The sequence below is a fragment of the Sinohyriopsis cumingii genome, chromosome 15 (assembly GCF_028554795.1).
Source record: "Sinohyriopsis cumingii isolate HCF-2022 chromosome 15, ASM2855479v2, whole genome shotgun sequence".
NCBI classification, from domain to species: Eukaryota; Metazoa; Mollusca; class Bivalvia; order Unionida; family Unionidae; genus Sinohyriopsis; species Sinohyriopsis cumingii.
Window position 1 is genome coordinate 25923331 of NC_142975.1, and position 23866 is coordinate 25947196.

Genomic DNA, 23866 nt, shown 5'->3' on the forward strand with positions numbered 1-23866 from the left:
GTGAGTTCTTTTGACAACTTGGCCACTCAGGGCACTCAATTTTCTGGTGCAAGAGTCTGTGATTTTTTTCAAATTTCAAGTTCTCAAAAAGGTAGAAAAAAATATATTGTTCCAGTTTATAGCAAAATAAACCATATTATATCCATTACATAAAACGAAATGAAAGGGTATATAATATCTTTGTTCAAGAGAAATTAAAAATGCCCTGCTCCAAGCCATAAATAAAATGGCTATTATTTTACTATAGATGAATCTGCTACATGTTTATTGTTGTACAAGCTGTCATCTGAAAACTCTAACTTAAGTAGGATGGTTAAGATTAAAGCATATTATTATATGCTCATGTTTTCTCCCTGTTAACTTTACATTGTCAGAATCATACAATATTACCCGATACTGAACCCGTGCACCAACGCACATATAGCATTCACATGCATAAAGGAACTACTTTCTATCGTAAATAAACAATGGACGCAGACGCCAGCACTTTTGATTTGTAAACAAATTATGTACACTCGCATAAGAGGCGCTTTACGTTGTTGTTGTTTAAATTTGTATCTGAATGAACTAAAACATGTTTCATGGACTGCCACATACCAGCTGCTTTGGCACATTCTGCGTTGATACAATGTTTCAGATTTAGGCTAGCTACAGTATACAACAGACGCAAGAAAGGGTCCTTATAAATAACATACAAGTGACAAGTCATATACTCTTCTTTAGCTGGTGATAAGAATGGCAAAACAAATATACTTAGTTTCACATCCTGAACTTCCTGAAAATGTACTTATTTAGTTCTGCAAATCTGAATTACAAGAGTCATGTCATAGGTTCTCAATCTTGATTACACATTTCGAAATTGTACTGTCATTTCGATGATAAGCGCAATTACATCCTCCTAACTGCACTCAAAATGAAATAAGCATTAAATTCCATAGCGTCTTTTTGATACCTGCCATTGAAAGACTTCATATTTTTCCCACATTATGATTTCAAACATTAAATGACAGAAACAGAAACACATCTGCAGATGTCAACATTCTTCTCCCTAGTTTCTTCAATCCCATGTATTTCATATAGAATTGTCACATACAAATCCAGTCCATAATCACAAAATTTCATAGAATCGAAAAAAATACCAAAATCTATTCATTCCAGATCAAATGGCAAAATTGTTGCAATGCACATTCAATCACAATATGACTCCAAATTTCAATTTTAACTAGACATGCCATTTTCTTTCGAAAGTTATGTCGAGCGCACGACTAAGTTCAAATTTATCTGGGCGGAGTTATGTACACAGTAATAATATTGTTGTTGTGTAATGATGAATATGCGCTTGTGTATTTAGTTTGGAATGTGGCACAAATTCGGTTACTTTGTTTCGTAAAGTGTATTTTGTCAATATAATTAAGCATTAGGTAGAATTTTAAAAAAATTAGCATCTAATAAAAAGGTTACTGCATTTGTATGGGAAAATATGAACTCATTTTGTTGGATGGATATACTGCACTCCCAAGGTTGTGCAATATTTCCATTAAAAAAACTTGTTCATAATTTCCCATACAAATGCAGTAACCTACAAGTCCACACCTGTAAAAGACATTGGGTTCACATCAGAGAGCATGCTGATAACAACAGCCTATAGCATCACTATTTATATAATCGGCAGGGAAACTGAGTGGGATGCTATCATCTGAGAAAGATAATTATCACAGACGGCCAGTTAACATAAAACTCAATTCAAAGCAGAAAATATCTGCTATCCTAAATATTTTATGACATTTCAGTCTTGCAACAAGGACTAATTGTACACAATGCATTAACATATGCTAGAAAATAAATAAAAACAATGACATTTGGTTTTTCTCTTTATTTAGAAACTTTCCCAAATGTTGAATGTGGTCAGAATATCTTTCACAACATTCCATTCACCTGCCATATTGGCATACATGTGTCAAAATTTAAATAATGGTTAATAAATATAATTGTATTGTATATTCACAATTTGTGACAAATACATCTATTTTGTCATAAAACATGAATAATTTATGTAATAATCAGAGGCCATACCAAAGGAAGAGTCAGCAAGTTATCCAAAGGAGGTAGACTTGAATGGGATCAAACTATGTGATAAAGACTAACGAAAGCAAAATATGACTCTACGGAAAATGCAACACACATGAATCTGTTGGATCTGCATGGCTTTTGATGGAAGAATATTTGGAAAATGAATAATGGAAAAAAAAACTAAGAATTTGGAAGAGACAAGACCTCCCAATACAAAAAAATTATATTCCCAAGTAAAATTGGACAAAATAGTGCAATCCGGCCAAGTATGGAATAAAAAAAAATTATAAATAATTATCATTTAACTTTTTCTAATTACATATACCGAAGTGTTCCTTTCCTCTACGGTTTGCCTTATGTGTGATAGTTATCTTTGTCAAATAAGTGTTATTCCTATTTATCCTTCTTGCTATCTTGACAAGGATTATAACTCTTGTTAACCATTCATAAGCGAGTCTGTAAAGGACTTCCCCAACTTCACTTTTTTCTAACAAACATTATTCATTATAACTGCAGTTCTAGCCTGTGTACTTACAAAGCAAGTACGAAAACCAGTCTGCTTTTGTGAATCCAAATTATCTAAATGCTTACTGCTAGATTAGAGCAAATAAAATCCACTTTTATAATGTGAATCAAGTAATATGAAATCTGGTCTCAATACTGGTATGTATATTTGATTTACTTGTATCTGATTTAATACATATATTTATTTCAATTTAATTGTTTGTCGTTCTATAAAAAAATATTTTTCATTCCATGATATTATAATGTAAATTTATTCACTAGAGATGATACTTTTTTCAGAAAATAGTTTGACCTTGACTGTTAATGTATAAACACCAGGAGTTGATTTAAATCCTGACCTTGTTTCAAAATTTGTAACAACCATCGTAAACAAGTTCTTTTTTATTTTAAAATGACTGGTTATTTTCGAGGTCATGTTGGGACTTTGTCTTTATTATGTAAACAATTTTTATTTTTATTTTTATTGTAATGCCCTCCAGCCCAGTTGATCTATGTTGTGGTGTTCCACAGGGGTTTGTTCTTGGACATGTTCTCTTCATTATGTACACTCAGCTGTTCTCAAGTGTCATAGATCATCATCGAGTGTCTCACCAATTGTATGCTGATGACACCCAAATATACAAATCTAGCCACCCAACTGAAGTTGATGCTACCATCCAAGGTGTAGAGAGGTGCATTTCTGATGTGAAATCATGGATGACATGTAACAAGCTGCAGATGAATGATGATAAAACTGAGGCCATTCTGATCACAACATAAAGACTTTCTCATTTACATCCTTTACCTCAAACAATAAATATCAGCAATGCCAACATTAAATTCACACAATCAGTACAAAACCTAGATGTTACTCGGGACAGTACTCTCACACTGCACCAACATGTCATGAACATATGCAAGGCTGTTTATCTTGAGCTGAGACGCATCAGTTCAATTCGCAAATATCTTTTAGTTGATGCCACTAAAACACTTGTGTGTTCATTAGTACTTTGAAGACTGGACTATTGTAACTCAATTCTGTCTGGTTCATCTCAATATCTGCTCCAGAAACTTCAAAAAGTTCAAAACACAGCTGCTCGGATCATACTTAGAGTACCACGATCAGAACACACCTCCCTGCTGCTCTGTACCCTACACTAGCTATCCATTTGATCCAGAATCAAACACAAAATTTGTTCTCTGTGCTACGTTTCACTGTCGGACTCTAGTCCAACATACATATCCAATCTCACCCATGTGTACACACCAGCAAGATACTTACGCTCCTCTTCTGACAATCGTATACTCATTATTCCCACTATGAAAACAAAGTCATATGGACAGCATTCTTTTGCATACCAAGGCCCAGCAACGTGGAATGAATTGCCCACTGAACTTAGACACAAAGACACAGTGATCATCACATTCAAGGGGGCTCTCAAAACTCACTTATTTCGACTGCAAGAACAAACTTAAAGACCTAATAATGTTTTCTACCTGAAATATTCTCAGCATGTTTCTTATTTTTTAATGTTTTTCTAATTTCATGGTGTTTGTTTTTGTAATAACATTATTATATGTTTCTTTTTCTTATCATATAGGTGTTGTCAAATGTTGTAAAGCGCTTAGAGCTTCTAAAGATTAGGCGCTATACAAAGTCCTCATTATTATTATTATTATTTTATATTTCTTAGAGTAAAATGATTGGTTTTCGTCAGGGTCACACTGGGTAAACATGATCTGTAAGAAGTACTTGAGATTTTACTGTCTGGAAAATGTGTGTGAAATAAATCTCCAGCAACACTATTAACTGAAAGATGATGGTTCATTTCTAAAAGAAATTTTGTAAATCAAACTTCGATTAAATTACGTCTGGGTTCTCTCGTATTTATATATGTCATAAGTTCAGGCTGAATTGTTGCTGATGAAGCAGGAAGCTGATGTTTATTAGCTTTCTCATGCTCTTTTTTGTCCTGAACGCTTCCATGCCCAGTAGTTAAATCACATTACACAATTTGCAAAACATAACGTTTCATCCTTTACTAGATGGTTCATAAATCTAAACAAGATGGTGTAACTGTCCTTCCAGTTCCGTTTTCTTTTCTTTCCAGGAGAAAATTCTGAATTTTCTGCTTTCATTTTCGACATGATTAGAAGTTGAATATTATGAAGATGAGATACAGGGATAGCAGCAACTGTTTGCACAATTCAATATGGTCGTTAAAGAAAGGCATGGTAGCCTCAATGTCAAATGAACCAATCATATTTTCGAACTCTATTCCTATACACCATGTGACAGATTTTTATCAGAATGGAACCGAGTGCCCATTCTAGACACAAAATTGCAAGGAAATTTTGAATTAAATTCTTTTAATTAAAAATAATTTCTAACAAGAAAAACATACACTCATATTCAGGTCCAAAATATGGGGCAAACATGGGAAAGACAGGACACTAAGGCAGCTATGTGATAGGGTTCAAAATCATAGACCCCACATTAAACAAGGGCCCAAATTACCGAGGAACCTCCAAAAACACAAGTGATCCATCCCACTGGACATCGTGCAAACTGTGAGATGGAGGTGGATGGGTTAAATGTACTGTTTGATGGCTGGTAAGTCATTTTATAATCGTGTCAAGAATACTTTTCCATAAAGCACTTTTTCAAATGCAACTGTTTGTTATTCTGTATAAATTACATTTATTTTTTGCATTATTCCAGCCATTTCAAACAACATTCATGATGTGTATGAGAGAACATTTGTGTTTTACATCATTGCTTTTTGTTGTTGTTGCTGGTTAATCCTGCTTCGTAAATGGCTATAAGATCAAAGAAGAGAATCTATGAAATACAGACCAGACTAACTGCTGATACACCATGAAACATGCTTCCTTTTTCAAACACTAGCGACATTTATTTTGTGCAATTAGCATCTACATAAAAACTAAATTTTGTATTGCTCAATTATTAAAATACTAAAGCTGTGATTTCATTACATTTATTAGTGCCAATTCAGGAATTCTTTGAAACTCGTTTGTCCACAATGATCCTATGGGAAACAAAGCTCTTTATTTGACAAACTATTCATTTCACTTGGTGGCCTTGACATCTTTGATCACATCTAGGAATGAGTAGCTTAATTTAAGATCCATATTATGTACAAAATAATATTTACAATGGTGTTTGTTTGATCAACTGGAATGAGTTCAACTGATTTACAAATGGCTTCACTAGATCGTATGCATGTAGGATTTGCATGTCTTCTAACTTTTCTTTTATTCAAACCCCTTTCTTTGATGCAATTAGCATGATAATATAAATACGTCCCCAAGTCAGATAACAAATAATGATTGGCACTTAATTCTTAGTTTTCAGTGAAACACTCGCAGACATAGCTATTATGGTCAACTAATGCGGTTTGTTTGAATACAAGAGGGCACACTGCATTTACGATGATTACACATCAGCTTAAATAGAACTTAAAGGTAGAACTAATTGATATTTATTTATTAAAGTAATGTCTCCAGCAAATGTGACATTTTCATTTATTAAAATTTCATTGAATATGGTTACCTATGGTGTACTAAGGTCACTTGGAAAGAACAATTGTAACCTGAATACAAACACAAAATATACTGCAATATTATGTTAAGCACTCACTTTAACTAGTCTATGTGTAACGTTTGCTGAACGATCATGAACTCATTCTGCAAATAACATTATAATGTTTTGATTTGTCTTTTTTTTTCTGATCTGACATGTTTTGAAGTTTGAAAAGTTCCATCTGTAGTAACATTTTCTGTTATACAACATCTACAACTTACACAGCAAAGTGTTTCATTAAACATCTGGCACTATTTTCTTTACAAATATAGACGGGTCTGCTAATCAACAAGTTTCTCAAAATAGTGATTTCTATAATTCCATACTCATGGAAACTAACGATGTACAGGTACATTGAATAAGTACAGTGGAATATACCACAGGTAATAAATACCGGGTAAAAGTAGTATATTGGTAACACCAAGCACATCTAATTGACTTATTGTAAAGTTGCATTACTTCAGTGCACAAATGTGTCTCTATCTATCATTTATTCCAGTTCAATAAATAATTCCACAATCCAACTAATGTGCTAATTGGGGAGAGTGAATTGATCAAGGTCTGATCCTAAACTGGCTGGCACACAAGAAATAAGGTGTAACTGTAAATACCTAATCTTTCAGGCATGCCTTTGACCTTCAACCATATACTATTCACAACAGAGCACTGATATTAGTGAGGTCAACAGGGTCACATTAGGACAAAGAAAATGGTGTCCAACCAGTTGCCTCTACTTGAGAAAACTTAACTGAAACCACAAGAACCTCATGTAACAAGCAAGGGTAATGAACTGATCAACAACTGTACATTCCTGGCCTATCAATCTGGTTTCTTCTCACCTACAGATGCACTGCCATGGAAACAAACTGCTATATTACACTGAATAGTATATACAGAACAGAGCCATGAAAGCAGTACTTTATGACACAAGATTTGATTATCAGCACAAAGAGATATACAACTTTCTAATTCCTTGTTATAACTAACTGCTGGAATTAGATTCAACATAAAGCCTCTGCCAAAAATCGACGTATTCTGCTACCCATAAAAACCAGATTTATGTGCCAAATCCATGGCAATGACCAATGCCAAAAATGCGTAAATTTGTCATGGATGAAAGACTTCCATTTCTCATCTGACTGTTGTCAATCTCTCAAGACCAATTTACTCTCTGATCTTGTTTAATTCATGATCAAATGCAAGAAAGCCTCACCACGAAAAGGCAGTTAACAGTCTATAGCCATGGCATTCTACATTTTGTTATGTATATTTAGTTTGTATTGTGTGATTGACTTGTGTCGATAATTGACAGTAGGAGTTTGAGCCCACATGGCTGATGTCAATTTTTGTGTTAACGACATATTGCATAGCTAACTTTTGTCTGTGATTGTAGATTATATACTAAGATTATTATTATTTGTAGGTAACCATTGTTTACTTAGATTTGAGTTGAAGACCTGGTTTTCCGCTCATGGAATTCTGGTACAACTGATATCTTCCATGATCTTAATTAAAATTCTATTAATAGATCTGATCTTGTTGACAAGTTGAAGTATTCTTTGAGCCTCATCCTGGTCCTAGTATTGTGTCATAGGTTTTTATATTAAGGTGGTTTATATTAGAATTACTCATGTTGATCTTAACCCATTACCCAGTGCCACATTTTCACATCTCAAAGTTGTACTTCCAAGCTGTAACATCAACACCATTTTAAGATACATCAAAGTGGATGGTATTTCAGAAAAGTAGACAGATGTTGTTATACAACAATAAAAATTTTTTTTAGGCATACCAACCATAAGAGAGACATAAGTGTATAAAAACATGTAACATAAGCATAAAACATGTAATCTATATATTACAAGTACTAACATTAGAACCCCTGCTTATCTGAAATTACCACATCATAGCTAATATATTATTACATGCCATCATTACAGTATTCTGTATGAAAAATGTACCTTTATTTTTATTACTATCCAATCTGCAGGTCATAATACTTAGAAAAAAATGGGCAAAAGCCATGTGGATTAGAACAGAACTAGAACACACACAAAAAAGTGAAAAATTTTCAACACTCACTTTAACTATTCTACATGTCTCTAACATTTGCAGAGCAGTTAAGAAGTCCACTGATCCTGCAATGAGCATGACAAGTGCTGCATTACATCCCTCTCATATTTTTCTGTACAAATTTGTCAAGCAGTGTTGATTTGACCATTTTCTGATTGGCAATGTTTGGAAGTTTAAAAAGAGCCATCAGTTCTAAGAATTTTCATGCACTAGTCAAGCTGTAAAAGCACAATTCACTTACCGGTAATATCTGGTGCCATTGTCTTTAAAACTACAGACTTTTTGATTAACTTGATTATCAATATAAGGAATCTATGAGGCAAAGTTTAAAATTAAAGAAACTTGTCTGTTTTCTTGAAAATGGGTCATACAGTTGCTATATATAGAAAATTAGGAAAGTATACCTTTGTCTTTAATGGGCAACTTGACATGCTATTCTTACTCAGTAGTGTCTCTTTTATGAATATTTTCAAAGAGATGGTAATAAATATGACAAAGACAACTTTTTATTGCTTTATTCGTACCATAATCCATCTCAAGCAAGCACAAGATGTTCTTAGGTGAAAAAAAGCACAAAGATTACACCAAAAGCAAACATGTCAGCCTTGACGAGTCCATCTCAATAAGACAGTTGATTTTTTTTCTCTGTAAGATTGACTAGTTTTCAGTAAAGTGTAACAAAATACCATGAACTGCTATTATAAAGGCAGAAAATGTAATTAAATTAACGATAAAAGTTTGTAAAGTACATGTAGACTTTATTTACCACTAATACAGCTGTACAAACTCTAGTTCCAGAACTAAACACTGTGCAGCTCAATGGTTTGTTGCTTTCTCTCAGCTTGATGTAATTCTTAGAAATTCTCTTTCCATTTCACATGACGATGGTAATCAAAACTTTCACCACTAGACACACTCAAATGTATATGTGATGTCAAATAAACGTAATTGTATCCCTTCCAACTTTTATTCACAGGAATCTGAAATCGTTCTTTTTATTATTCTGTGTTGATTATTAACACTTTTCAAGAAGCTTATTTTCCCATTTGTCTTAAAAATGAACCACTTGCTGGATGTCATTTGATTGTGCAGATGCTTTGCATGAACAAATAGATGCAGTTTAAAACTTATGAGATGCTGCTGTAAATTAGTCTGGTTCCTTACTAATTTCACTAACTGTAATATGAATCCCAGATTCAACTATCCGTATTGTTTGGCAACGATCATTTTTCTGTAGTCTTTGCTTTTATGCATTAAGTTCGTTTTTTAAGGGTAATTTTTTGTAAGACTTACGACAAAATCATAAGGGTTGGCAGGTCTGCAAAAGCATAAGGGATGGCATGTATGCAATTTAGATTTCTGCTAACGTTACACGATACAGTGTGTAAAACGAATCTTTTTTGACTTAAATCATTAAGACTAAAGAAGCTGATTGCCAGAACTGGAGTTTGCAGCCTGATTTCAGACTATTCAAACATTGTTGTAACAGAATTTCAAAGGCCCATATCACACAATTTGTTGAAACATATTAGGGGTTTATCACATACTTTGTTGAAACATTGTATAAGGGGTTTATCACACACATTGTTGAACTATACTACAAGGAATTTATTCACAGATATTGATTGTTCTCCTATAAACACTATCCCCTCTTAAAAAACCCTCAACTATATATACGGTAATTAAAAAAATGCCATATGGAAATTTCCCATGTGAACATCTTGGAGAGTCCAATTCTGGAGGGTTTCTGGAGGTGGTGTTTTTGTATCATAATGTATCCTAGTTACACATCTGACTTTAACTTTAACACTGACTTTGACAAGTACATGTACTACTGGTAGTGTAAATTGATACCTAGTTTGGTCATGCACCTTGCATTGGTTTACATACTAATCTGGACCTGTACAAGATCTTACTTAGGCAGACTGACATTTGAAACATAAAAACTACATGGAGTTGGTAACGTTATCAACACAAAAGAATCTGATCTAAAAACTCAATTATCTGTATATTCTGGTGTAAAGATCAAAGGATCCCTCCACTAACTGTGACCTACTGCAAAACCACAGACTTGTTTAATTGTCAGGCTTATATGGCACATTGTGATTCACATGCTGGATATTAGATTGACACCATTTTCATTAAAGACAAACTTCTAATCATCAGTAGTCTCTTGGTGAAAACACCCCATAAAAATAATAATTAGTTCCAGGAGAAACAGTGACAACAAGATTAGAGCCAACAATATTTTCACAACAGCCACCATGGTGGCCATATTAAGGGTTGTCATTTTCATGAACCCATTACCCTATAGATTAGCAATACATTTAAGGTCATGTGGCTGTGCTCTACTTCCAAGCTCTGGAGTGTCAAAGTAATTTAACCAAAGTTGGTAGTATTATAGAAATGCAGACAGATGTAGCTCGACAGTGATACAAAATACAGTGAAAAACACAAGTTTTAGACCCAACCCTTTTTACACCAACATTTTGCCAGTTGTTGGAACCCGATTTTGCATCTGGATTTTAGACTTTTTGGCCTGAGATCCAAGGCAGACTAGTACCTTTGCAAAAAGTAGGGTAAGTTTGAGATTTTAAGTAAAAAGTAGCCACGACATGAAAATGGTGGGTCCAATAAGCAAAGAAAAAAGAAAAAAATCCTTTACCTTTCCACTGTGGTGACCATATTGAACCTCGTATCAACATCATTTTAATTTAGAACCAACAAGATATCGAAAGATATCTTTTGCTGAAACCCCATGTTAATATGAATTTACATTCTGAAGGGCTATATTTACATGAAACAATAAAAATATTTTCAATATGGCTGTGGTGGTGACCATATTGGATATCAGATGTCTATTTATTTAGAAACAACTACACATAATAAGAAGTCTTTAAGTAGAAACCTTGTGTTTCAAAGCAAGTAGCAATAACAACAAGATTTTCAAACTGGATGATTGCAGCCATATTAGACATTAGATTGGCACCAATTTCATTTAGGACTAACTAAACATCACAAGAAGTCTTCTGCTGAAAACATGATGTAAATATAATTTAAATGTAGTAGTGATAAGACTTTCAAAATGGTTGATATAGCACCCAATACTGGCTGTCAGATTGGCACCATTTTCATTTAATTTTAAGACCAGCTAGACATTATTATACTTGTTTTGCTAAAAAAACCAAGCTACTATGACTTTCGTTCCAAAAGAGTGGCAATAATAAGATTTTAAAGATGGTTGCTGTGTTGACCATATTGCCATCACATGTACATCTGCACCTTTTCATTTATGTTCAACAAGATATCATAAGTATCTTAGAGAAAACCCAATTTTGACATGCTCTTCAATTCAGAAAAAGCAACAATAAGAATGTCAAGATCTCCAGTGTGGAAGCCATGCAGGGTGTCCAAGCAGAGCCATTTTCATTTAGAGGATGGGTAACAGTATGTGAAATGTTTCATGGCAATTCTCCATGCAGTCTAGGTGGAGTAGCAATAAGAAATTAGTGCTAACAGATGGACGAAAGATTAAAGACCATGCCAGAAGCTCTTCTGGTCTAGATGGAGAAAAAAAAACAACTGCTTATGGGACAAGCAATATGCTGACAATTTTTAAATATATGCTTAAAATTCAACTGCAGTTAAAAACAAGTTTTTTTTTTGTAAAATTGTTTTTACCAATATTCTACTTATCATGATCTCTGGTATCAAGTGTGGGAATAATTTGAGAATTTCTATCTGTCCATCCACATGTTGTTCACACAGAATCTTTTAAACCACTTGGTTAAATTCACCAATATTATTTTGCTGCTGTGGTAGCCACATACAAGAGGTGTCATCCTTGGCCCACCACAAATGGGGTCAAAGGTCAAATGTACAAAAATTTCAGTTGCAATGACAGCAGGCATAGAGAGGTGAGTACTAAGCCTCCTGATGGACCAGGTGTCCTATCTGTATAGGTGTCACACTGGGCTCCTGACAGACTGTCACCAACTTGTTTAAGTGGCCCACTGGGATCATAATCGATAATTTGACCAACTTGTATTGGTGTCCTATTGGGATCCTAACAGACCCACTGAACAACCCACATATAAGACCCACTGGGCAGTGACAGTTCATCTGACCAATCTGCACATACATTCTACTAAATGGAGAATATCAAGATGGTTGATTAGTTTTGTCATAGGCCTTAGGAATTTCTCTTATGCAACAACATGACTAAATTCAGATATTCACTGTCCATCATGAAGATCTGAAAGTGACCATTTAGGGGTCATGTTCTGGTGACCTTTGCATTCGCCAATGGAAATGCAGCTTTCAAAAGCTTGAATGTGAATTAAATCATACAGCGCACATTAATGCTCTTTAACTATACTGCTCATACTCACAAACATGAATATGTAAGACTCCATCATTATAACTGGCTCGTAAAATTAGCAATTATAGCAACAAACAAAGGTCACCAGAACATGACCCCTAAGCGGTAACTGTCAGATCTTTATACAGAACGGTGGAGATTTTATTTTAATGACTGATGCAACAACTGAGGTCATAAGGTTAATTCATGCATTGATTCATCTCTCCCATATTTCTGTCACAGCTGCATAAATTGCACATCACAGTTTATGACCTGAACCTGCTACACCCTTCAGGGTGTATTAAACCTGATGTAAATACCTAACCTAAACCCTCAACTCAATACCTGAAAATGTCAACAAGGATAGATATTTCTGTGATTGTATGACATAAACAGATCTGCAGGCAAAACTGCATATATCTCATGCAGAGACTAGACCCTTATCAGTATTTTGGGACATCAGATCTAGTTTTGTTAGTAAACAGGGTACACTGATCCACATATACAGGTAAGTGATTGAGGGCAAAGTGACCCTGACCCATCAGTCCACAGTGGTATTATGTCAATCAACTATCCATGCAAGAGACTGCAATAAAATGCAACTACCAGATTGGTATGAATCACTGCATAACCCTGCCAGGAAACTTGTAAGAAAGAATGGGTTAATTTGAATCCCCTATCAAAAGGCAAGATTTTTCCACAACCAGATTGATCTTCATGGGAAATCAGTCTTCTATACTGGTATGGCCAAACAAAAATAAACATATTTCTAGTTGCACAAGTTTAAAATTAAGGTAGGCACATATATTTAATGTAATTTTTTTCCAACATGCCAATTCTAGCATATATGTAATAGTCAGACTGCAAAGACCAACCGGGGAAAAACAGTCTCAAACTTTGAATTTGCTTTTCTTCTTTAAGGTAAACTTTGAGCCACTTGCAGGAGTTCACACATCCAACAATGCATTTTAGTTTACTGGATCAGGATGAATAGTGAATCTGCCATCCCCGATATCAAAACTATTTCATTGAATCCTGCAGAGACTACAGCCTTATTAGTATTATGGTACAGCAGATCTAGTTTCATTAGACTCGAAAAAGACTAACAAAAAATGGGGATATTTCCAGCTGGCCAACTGTTGTCTCTTTCTCACTGCTGACCCAGGCCCTTTTTTTTTAACCATATGGTACAAACATTTACAAAAATTAATATTAAATATAGCTAAATTTAAACAAAATTAAATGCTTACCCTAATTTTAAACCCAGTGCAACAGTAAATGTTCATTTTAGGGGGCCTAAATATGCAATACTGTTCTACAGCTGTATGTACAGACATGTGACCAGGACAAAGTGACCCTAACATCAGCCCACAGCAAAACACATCAATCAGCTAACCATACAAGAGATTGCAATAAAATGCTCATCAATTCAATTGCCAGCTAAGTATGGATCACTGCATAATATACATCATGGCCATGCTGGAAACTTGCAAGAAAGAATCAAGGAATTTGAATACTAACATAAGTCATGATTTTTCTACAATCAGATTTACCTTCAAAGGAAATCAGTCTTGTACATTGGTAATACATAACATTTACATACTGCTACCTTTGTCTACTGAAATTGTTCTACTGTAAATATGCCAAAAATCTATCAACATTACTATGAAATTACAACTTAGCAGCAGCAAAGAGCATTAAGTTTTGACAGTTTCCAGCAAGATTTCTTAAGATATTTGTTTAAAATTTACTAAACACGAGGTATACCCATTAATAAAAATAAGAGTTCCTTGAATGGACTAGTACTCTTCTGTCTAAAAAGAATCTCTAAACATCCAAGATAAAACCATTTCCTTTTTACACTGCTGTGCATTGAAACCATCTGGTGGTGACTGTTGTTGTTGTAGGGTTTAACGCCATTTTTCAGCACGTGATAGGCTATACATGGCGGCCAGTATTAATGGTGGAGGAAGAACCCGGGAAATTCCTGGAAAGAACCACCGACCCTCGAGAAGCTACTGGCAAGCTTTCTCACATATCCACATTGGCCAAATCCGAGACTCGAACCCACGCAGACAGAGGTGAGATGGCAATGATCCGTAACGGAGAGCGCTTTAGACCACTCGGCCACTCGGGGCCCCGAAACCATATGGTGGACATGCTGCATATGACATATACACCTTTTCAAATTAGGAACAACCAAACATCATTAAAAACCTATTGTGGAAAACCATATACGAGATATGACCATTCCATTAGGAGAAGTAGCAAAACTAAAGTTTCCATGCTGGCCACCATGGTGGCATCATAAGAAATTAGGTTTTCAAAATGGCAGCTATGGTGACTACAAAAGCTAAAGAGTAGATAAACAAAAGTAAGTGCTGAAATTACAAATGTTTACAAAACTATTTCTTCTGGAACAAAGCTTGAAAATGCTTGAGGTTTCAACTTGAATGTTGATGTATACTAGTTTATGTCAACCTAAAATGGGCCAGCCACATCACTATCTATTAAACAAAGTGTCATAACCATAACTGATATCACAGATATTTCATTGTTTTAGTACCAAATATTGGTAACTAATGAACAAATCGAAAGTATTGTTTAAATTGAAATGTGCTGGCTGTAAATAGAAGATTTTATCAGTGTATGGTTGTCTTTCACTAGTCTTCTTAGCTTTGGCTGCTAGGTTTCAATGTTCTAATTCAGTGTTAGGGATGAAACGATTCATCGATACTTTTGCCATTTCGATACACAAGGTGAAGAATCGATACAAAACGATATCTACCTTATAATAGCTACATAAATCTTCAGCAGTTATGATAATTAAATTAGGAGCTCATTAGACCAAACTGTCGCGGTAGTTGTTTTGTATACACAGGAAGTATAGCGTGTGAGATTCAGTTAGTCATCTCCGTTCCCGCACCCGGACCAGTTCTATAGATAAGAGTTTCCTTGTACTAGGAAATTACATTACTTTTTGTTTTTTAAATAATACCATAATTTAAAAATATAATCAAAGACATAAATTAATAATAGTTTCTGAAGGAAAATTTTTTTTCTTAAAATTATTATAATAATGTAAGTGTCAATTCTTTTCTCTTTGCGTGGGACTAAACTATCGGTATGGGTGTGGAACCGGTGATAGAACTTATGATTATTCTTAATCACTAAGACGTTTGGGATGCTTTCATGCAATGAACTACAAACAGCGGGGTGACCAAGGTGATTCCAACATCCGGTCAAATGGAGCAGACCCAAAATGCCGAAAAAATTGAACTCGAGTTACCTGCGATTAGAAAATCATCGGCCTGGAACTGTTTTGGATATCCTGTGGAGTATGAGAATGGAGTAAGAAAAGTAGACAAGTCCAGGTGTGTTTGCAAACTGTGTTTTACAGCTCTTAGGAAAACTGGAAACACCACAAATATGTCTACACATTTAAAACGGCACCACCCAACCATTGCCATTGGAATTCCTTTTAAAGATGACAAGATTTCAGCTCCCAAGGTCAGTGTTCCTCCTACTCCTAAGCCATCACATCCAACAACCACTGGTCAGCTCAGATTGACTGAAGTTTTTCAGTCTCCATTAATTCCATCATCACAAAGATCACAGACAATCACTAAGCATATAGCGATGTTTATTGCACATGATATGCGCCCTTTCTCAGTGGTTGATTCGCTAGGTTTCAGAAATCTGATTCGTACCCTGGAACCTCGCTACATCATCCCATCAAGAACACACTTCGCAGAGAAAGTTATCCCAGACCTATACCTTCACACCAGACAAGAAGTGCAAAGCACCATATCAGAGGCAGAATCAGTGGCCATTACTACAGATGGTTGGACTTATAAGGGCTACAGAGAGTTACATAACAATCACAGCTCACTTGATTGATAAGGAATGGTGCATGAAAAGCTTTGTTCTTCAGACGAGACCTTTACACGAGTCTCACACTGGTAAAAATACAGGAGCAGTACTAGCTGATGCCAGTAAGGAATGGCAACTGGAAAGGCCCCACAAGTTACTCTCCATAGTAACAGATAATGCTGCTAACATGGATGTTGCTATTCAAGAGGCAAAGTTCACACCACATATCAAGTGCTTTGCACATACTATAAATCTAGCAACCCAGAGAGGTTTGCAAGTTCATCAGATGTCACGCCTTCTTGGGAGGATCCGGCACATTGTCTCGTTTTTCCATCGCAGTACAACTGCTACTACCCTGCTGAAATCCAAACAAGAGCTGTTGCAGCTTCCTAAACACAAACTTATCCAAGATGTCCAGACACGTTGGAATAGTTCTTATGATATGATTGATCGATTTTTAGAGCAGCAGCCTGCCATTGTAGCTACTCTATTAAGTAAGGAAATCAGACAGAGGGAGACGGACTTAAACACTTTATCAGAGGATGATGTATCAAATGCAGAGGATATTCTCAAACTGCTCAAACCAATGAAAACCATTACAACGATATTGTCGATGAAGCAGCACCTACCATATCAATGATTTTTCCTCTTAAACATCGTATTATTAGTGCAATGGAAGTGCAAGAAAGTGACTCTGCACTTGTGAAGGCAGTCAAGGTGGCAATCTCCCAAGACCTAGACAAAAGATACAATGACAAGGACACGCAGCAGTTTCTGTTGCAGAGTTGTGCCCTAGATCCAAGATTTAGGGCTCTAACTGATGTAGACGATGCTACAAGGACCCAAATATATGCTTCCATTGTCATGCAAACAGTGAAGGTCAATGAGGTAAGTCAAAAGTTTACATATGAGTATCGTTGTGTTATCTACGTGCAGCAGTTGAAGTATAACATAATATTATTGTCCCCTTTCAAGATTTTAAGGATATATGAAATTTCTTTTGGTAGTTAAAATTGGACACTTGTCCCCAAAGGTTACCCTAGATGCACCACTGATCTTGGTATGCCCCAGAGTCACCTTCAAAGTTCTTATGTCATACGATTCTCTCCATCTCCCTCTGAAACACTGACACACACACACACACACACACACACACACACACAAAGAGCAAACACACAAACTATTACATAACTTCATTGTTTGAAGTTCATAACTTCATATACACAAATATTTCTTAATATTCAATATTGATCTTATATTGATAAAATCATGTTGTTTTATTTATATTAAATGCCAGTGAATTAATGCTAAAATGTTAATTAACATAAAATTGCGAGATTCGTATTAACTTAAGGAGTACATATTATATAATTTTGATTTTTATTACAGTGTGAAACAGTAGTGAAGACAGAGAAGACTGATGAACTCACTCATGTACTACCATCTAGTCTTCCCCCACTACCACAGCTTCCTGCAGTACAAGTTACAGAACGAGATAACAGACCAGCAGCAACAGCGAAGGTTGAAGTTGATGAGCCTCCAGTGAAAAAGGGTGCACTTGAAGATCTTTTTGGAGATGTGTACGTGGTCAAGGTGGAGCCATCAAAGTCCCTCTTTCAGAGGGCTGACACAGAGATAACCCGTTATAGGAATGAGACATCTAGTATACATATTGGTGACAACCCACTGATGTGAAATTCAACGAAACATCATTCCCTTTGCTGGCCAAACTAGCCAAGATGTTGTTGACTATTCAGCAACATCAGTGCCATCTGAAAGAGTCTTTTCAACTGCTGGAGATGTTGTATCAGCACAAAGAACCTCTCTGACTGGGGAGAATGTGGATATTTTGATTTTTTTGAAGAAGAATATGAAACTTTGAAAGTTGTGACGAGTAGTCTGACAGTCTTGTGCATATGTTATGCAGAATGATCTAATTCAGTTCATTTATGCCTTTTACAGAGTCATCACAATTGCCAGATAGTTTTAGAACAATGAGTTTGTGACTTAAGAAGGCTCATTCATTTTCTGGAAAACACATTTATGTTGATGAGGATATCATTTTCAATCATCATGAACTTTTCTTTAATTCAGTTACTGAATTCAAATACACATGACAATTTATGTGAAATTACAGTTAACACTGTTTGCAGTTAGGTGCTTGTGCGTTATAGACTGATATAGCATATATAAAGTTCAACATTATTTGCAGTTAGGTGCTGTGTATTATAGATTCATATAACAGATCTCCGGCTCAACATTGTTTGCAGTTGGGTGCTTGTGTGATAAAGATGGATGTAGCAGATCTCAGGTTTGACACTGCAGTTGGGTGCTTGTATGTGTTATAGATAGATATAACAGATCTCAGTTTTTACACTGCAGTTGGGTGTTTGTGTGATATAGATTGATATAACAGATCTCAGGTTTAACACTGCATAATTATTATTTCTGAATCCCAATAATTTTAAATTTATTTTGTATTTTAATTTAATTTATCCTAAGCATTTTAAATTTTTGTTGTATTTTTGTGTTACGTGTACTTTTTTAATATATTATTTTGTTCCAGTATGTTGTTGCATGATGAATCAGACACAAAACTTGTAACATTTCATTTTTATTGAATGAAGGATAAAGAAACACATCAAAGATTTTGTTATATTTTATTTGGTTACACAGAACAACAATGTTAGTAGTCGTGACATTGTATCTTGATTCAATTTTTTCTCTGTTATCATTATACATAACAGGTTAACAAGGTGACTCACTGCTGATACATTGCATATTTGACACTATTTGAACTTGAAAATACCATTCAACATATACATTCACATGATTAATCAAATGTACTGTGATAATCCCATTTTCAGTTTGATACATGTATCGATATGTATCGTATCGTAGGCTGTGTATCATGTATCGTATCGATACGTGGCACAGGCGTATCGTTTCACCCCTATTCAGTGTATCCAGTAAGATTCCTGGTTTTGGAACTCCAGAAACAAGAACTTTAGAAATCCAGCCCCTCACTTAATAGTTAACTTCTAGAGCTTGTCCTAAAACTAAATAATCTTTTATTCAATGCAGACAGCTACCTCCAAATCTGTAGAACTGCAAAGGGTACAGCAGTGGCCCCTTGCATGATATTTTTATGGCACGCCAGGAATTTAATCAACTTTTAACACTGGTGGAGCCAACACCATACCATCCATGATACAGAAATGAAGCGGCAACACAAACAAAAGGCTATGTAACTGTAAAGTTTGCAGATGTCATTTAACACAGCAGATTTAAGTTGCTATATGTGATTTTAAACCAGGTTGACCACTGCACGTTTGGGCAATTTAAACTAATTAGAAAACTGGTTTTCATGATATTCAAACATAATTTTCCACAACTCAATCAAATTGTCACTGGGATATTTCTGTTGTAGGATCACATGTAGCAAGTGTTATGCATACCTACCTTGCAAATTTGCAAGTTTTTTAAATTTATTAAATGCAGTGGGTTATGCAAAATTGTATCTTGTAGCTCACATTGTTCAAAATCAAGTTCAACAAGTACCTGACCAAAATATATGAATTTTTTCTGTAAAGATCTAATATCTATTTAACACATTAACCCCTGGACGTTTTTGTCGTTTTCACCCGAAATTCTAGTAGGAAACACATTTTGAGATCTATTTCTGAATACATCCTAAGACATCAACTTCCAGGTGATTTTCCAATAACCTAATGCCTAGTTGTGTTAGAAACATCGTTTTTCATTGACTATTTGGCTCACGCATGAGCAGAGTGGCAACAGTTAGAGTTTCTGTTTTTTTCGTGCTAAACAGAACTATTATTTTCGTATCAAGACCCCTCTTTATTCCAAATGCCCATCTTATCCTACTTTTTGCAAAGGTTCATGTGTATGTTTGCAATTCATTCCAGTCTGCCTTAGATCTGAGACCAAAAAGTCTAAAATTTGAACATAAAATTGGATTCTGACCATAGGCGAATTTTGGGTTGAAAAAAATTGGGTCCAAAAAATGAGGTTTTTCCCTCTGTATTTTGTAGTGCAACCAGAACTTATTATTTGGTATCGTTGTAGAGCTACATCTGTCTACCTTTCTATAATACCACCCACTTTAGTATATCATGCAGGACCTTGACGCTACAGAGCTCGGCAGTAGGCTACTACCCACTGCCACATTAACTTGTCACCAGGGGTCAATGTGTTAATATTTTCTCTATGAGATTGGGTTAAATATTAGGATCATTATCAATAGAAGTAAACATATTTATATTGGTCTCAGTCAAGGATATTGTGTTTACCACATCCAATATTATGATTTTAGAAAAGATTTTATCTTGTAAACATTTGGAGTCTTATAGAATACAATTTTACATTAGGTAACGTATCATGCAGAAATCATATTGATTAATTCAGATTTTGATTTGGGTTTAAAAAAATTAATGTTCTCTGGAAATACAAAGTGCTCAATAATATTCTCAGAAAGAGACTAACTAGGAATTATAGTGAATACAAACTAGGAAACCTATGATTATACATTGTGATTGAACAAAAGACATCGTCACAAATCTAGTCATTGGTACATTATTACATTTGAGTCTACAGGTCAGTACAGGCATATCAATGCCTTTATCATTGGAAATTGGCAGGAATACAAAAAAAGATTATTCAGAACTTTATTGATTTGGTCATCCTATGATTATCTGGGATTTAATTTGCAATATGATAAGTTCTTTTACATTTCGCTTTGTATTCTAGGGAAGAAAAGTATTTGTTGAAGTTTACAACACTTCAACACTCTTTTCTATTATTTATTTTAAGATCACAGTCACAATACAAGGATGTATTCAATCAATGTTGCAGACTTCGTGCAACCATTTTAGTTAGTAGAAGTAAATGGACTTTCTTATATTCTTAACAGCAAATACATAACATCCCTTCTTTTTGGTTCTTTCCTTAAACAGTCTTAAACAATTTGTATTGGAATTTAGGTTCATTTTCTCTTATTTCTTCTTACTTCCACACCCCACCATTCTCTTCACGTGTCATGGTCACACTTCTGACTATTGTTGTATCATCAATTTGTGTGACATATTCAGTTCTTATCAGAACATGAAAGCTTTCCTCTTGCTCAATAATAGCAGGTAATCTTACCATAAAGAAATTGGTTATCTTCCCTTTCAACTTTCCTAAAATTCACTGCTTCTTATGCTATATACAGTTCTGGTATGACTGATCAATGGATCAGTTTTTTCGTACTCATCTATGAGACAATAATATCAGAACCCCTTACAGTTTCTGTAAAAATTGCAGATCTCAATTATACAGATGCTTGTATTCAAACACAAAATCTATCTCATTAAATTTAATTGAGATCACCACTAAACTAAACAACCAAGACATAACCTTTATTTTTAATTTTGTTTAAAAACAAAGTGTACATTGAGTTCAACAAATTGCAGTAGCCGCATAATAATTTGTGCAACCCTTCCACCATTGGTTTGAGAAGTTGCGCAACTAGCGATCTATGTTGTGAGAAATATACAGCCTGGCAGTGTTGCTATAAACTACATTTCTGAAGCTACTAGTCTTTCTGGCTATATTCTAGGACCAAAATTGCCATTAAGGACCAGTAACTTCAATAAGTGACTAAATGTTTTTGAAATATTGAAAATCCATATATTTATAAAATGTGGTTTTTGGTCATACATGTTTGCTTAAATGTTGAATATAAATTTAAGCAATGAACAAATGTCACCAAGGTACTATGAGCACATAACTTAACAAAGTTCAAAGTTTGCTCTGATCTTCATCTATTTTGGTAAAACATTGAAAACAGTTAACTGAAGTGATAAAAAGTATGACATATTCCCCTCTATCTTATCAAAAATCTTTCAAATGTAACATTGAAAGTTTCACATGTATTCATCATATCACACCTTTTAAGTGAAGAGCACAAGTTAACAAACAAGAGGTTATATCAAATGCAGGATTTTATGTCAAACATTATAGCTGATTCAATCTTGCAGTTAAGTTAAATGATTTACTCCACATTAACTTTCATTTCATCAGCCGTATAAGTGATAGTTAAACTTTACTTTGGAGGTACCATAATCATCAGTTTATCATGAAAGGAATAAAAGACATCACAGTACAATTAAGGAGCTGTCATCAAAATGCATCACCATGCAGCGAAGGGTTTTCAGATTGAAAGTACTCAGTCTATCAAATTTTCTAGGTGGCCCATTAAATTTCCAAATGGTTAATCAAAACAGCCAACTGGAGCTTATAGCTAAGGCAGTATAATCCTGGAAATGGAAAAATCAGGGCACACTGGCCCCTTCCAAGTCCAACAATTGGATCATTTAAAAATAAAAATGTAAGGTAAATAAAAGGAACTTCAATTAGATTCGGGCCCAGAGTGGCCAAAAGCACTCACCGTTATGGATCACTACCATCTCACATCTGTCTGCACATGTTTGAGTCTCAGGCTTGGCTAACATGGATGCATGAGAAAGCCTGCCAGTAGCTTCTCATGGGTCAGTCGTTCTTCTCGGGCTTGTTGAGAGTTCTTCCTCCACCAATTATACTGGCTGCCATGTATGGCCTATCTTGTGCTGAAAACTGGCATTAAACCCTACAACAACAATTAGATTTAAAGTTGGAGGATGAGTTGCCAAAGTAGGCATTTTTACTTTTAAAATAGGGTGTACAAAAAAGTAGCCAGGTAAACCACCCAGGCTGATAAGGAAAGCCCTAATACCCTTAAATGAATCTAGTTTATTCAATAAACTGCACATGTATGTTTAATTTGCAATGATCTTCACTTCTCCAGTACTGTAACCTTTGAATCAATAGTTTCCATTGACACACATTTGTGCGTCAGAGATGCACGCTGGAGAAAATTGACGCACACATTTTGTTGCCATGCGTTTTTTGACGCAAAGGATTTGCCTAATTCGATCAGGATTTATTTAATATCCAATGCATTGGACAAGTGGTGGCATCATGTATACTTCAAGCATAGGCATTGAATGGTTCCCCACTTTGTTTACTCCCCGTGTTGCGCACCTCTATTCATATAGCATAGCGCAACACAGGGAACATACGAAATAAGGAACCAGACTAGCATTGGCAATGTTATGATGGAGTAGCTTCCCATAATCTCGCAAGCTCTCACGCGATTTCCATCGAGCACAGCAAGATGCCATCTTGATGTTTAACCTCAATGTTTGTTGCACTAGAAAGTGATCTCCAGATTAAAATGTCGTGCACTAAGAATCATTAGCGAAGAAAGTGAAAGAAACAGAATGCAAAATAGTAACTGTGGATCTAACTTCAATGAAAACTGGAGAAAATGATTCCCTTGA

General features: G+C 35.1%; 1 protein-coding gene and 1 pseudogene across 3 annotated transcripts in view; one reads left to right on the plus strand and one right to left on the minus strand.

Moving 5' to 3' along the window:
* The window catches only part of LOC149781437 (ski oncogene-like), a 154619-nt gene that overhangs the window by 116395 nt on the left and 14358 nt on the right, over positions 1 to 23866 (minus strand). The gene's annotated exons all lie outside the window — the stretch shown is intronic.
* On the plus strand, positions 16659 to 18447 carry LOC149781438 (E3 SUMO-protein ligase ZBED1-like; annotated as a pseudogene). The gene is made up of 2 exons (XR_016414721.1): positions 16659 to 17372; positions 17874 to 18447. The product of XR_016414721.1 is annotated as an E3 SUMO-protein ligase ZBED1-like (transcript).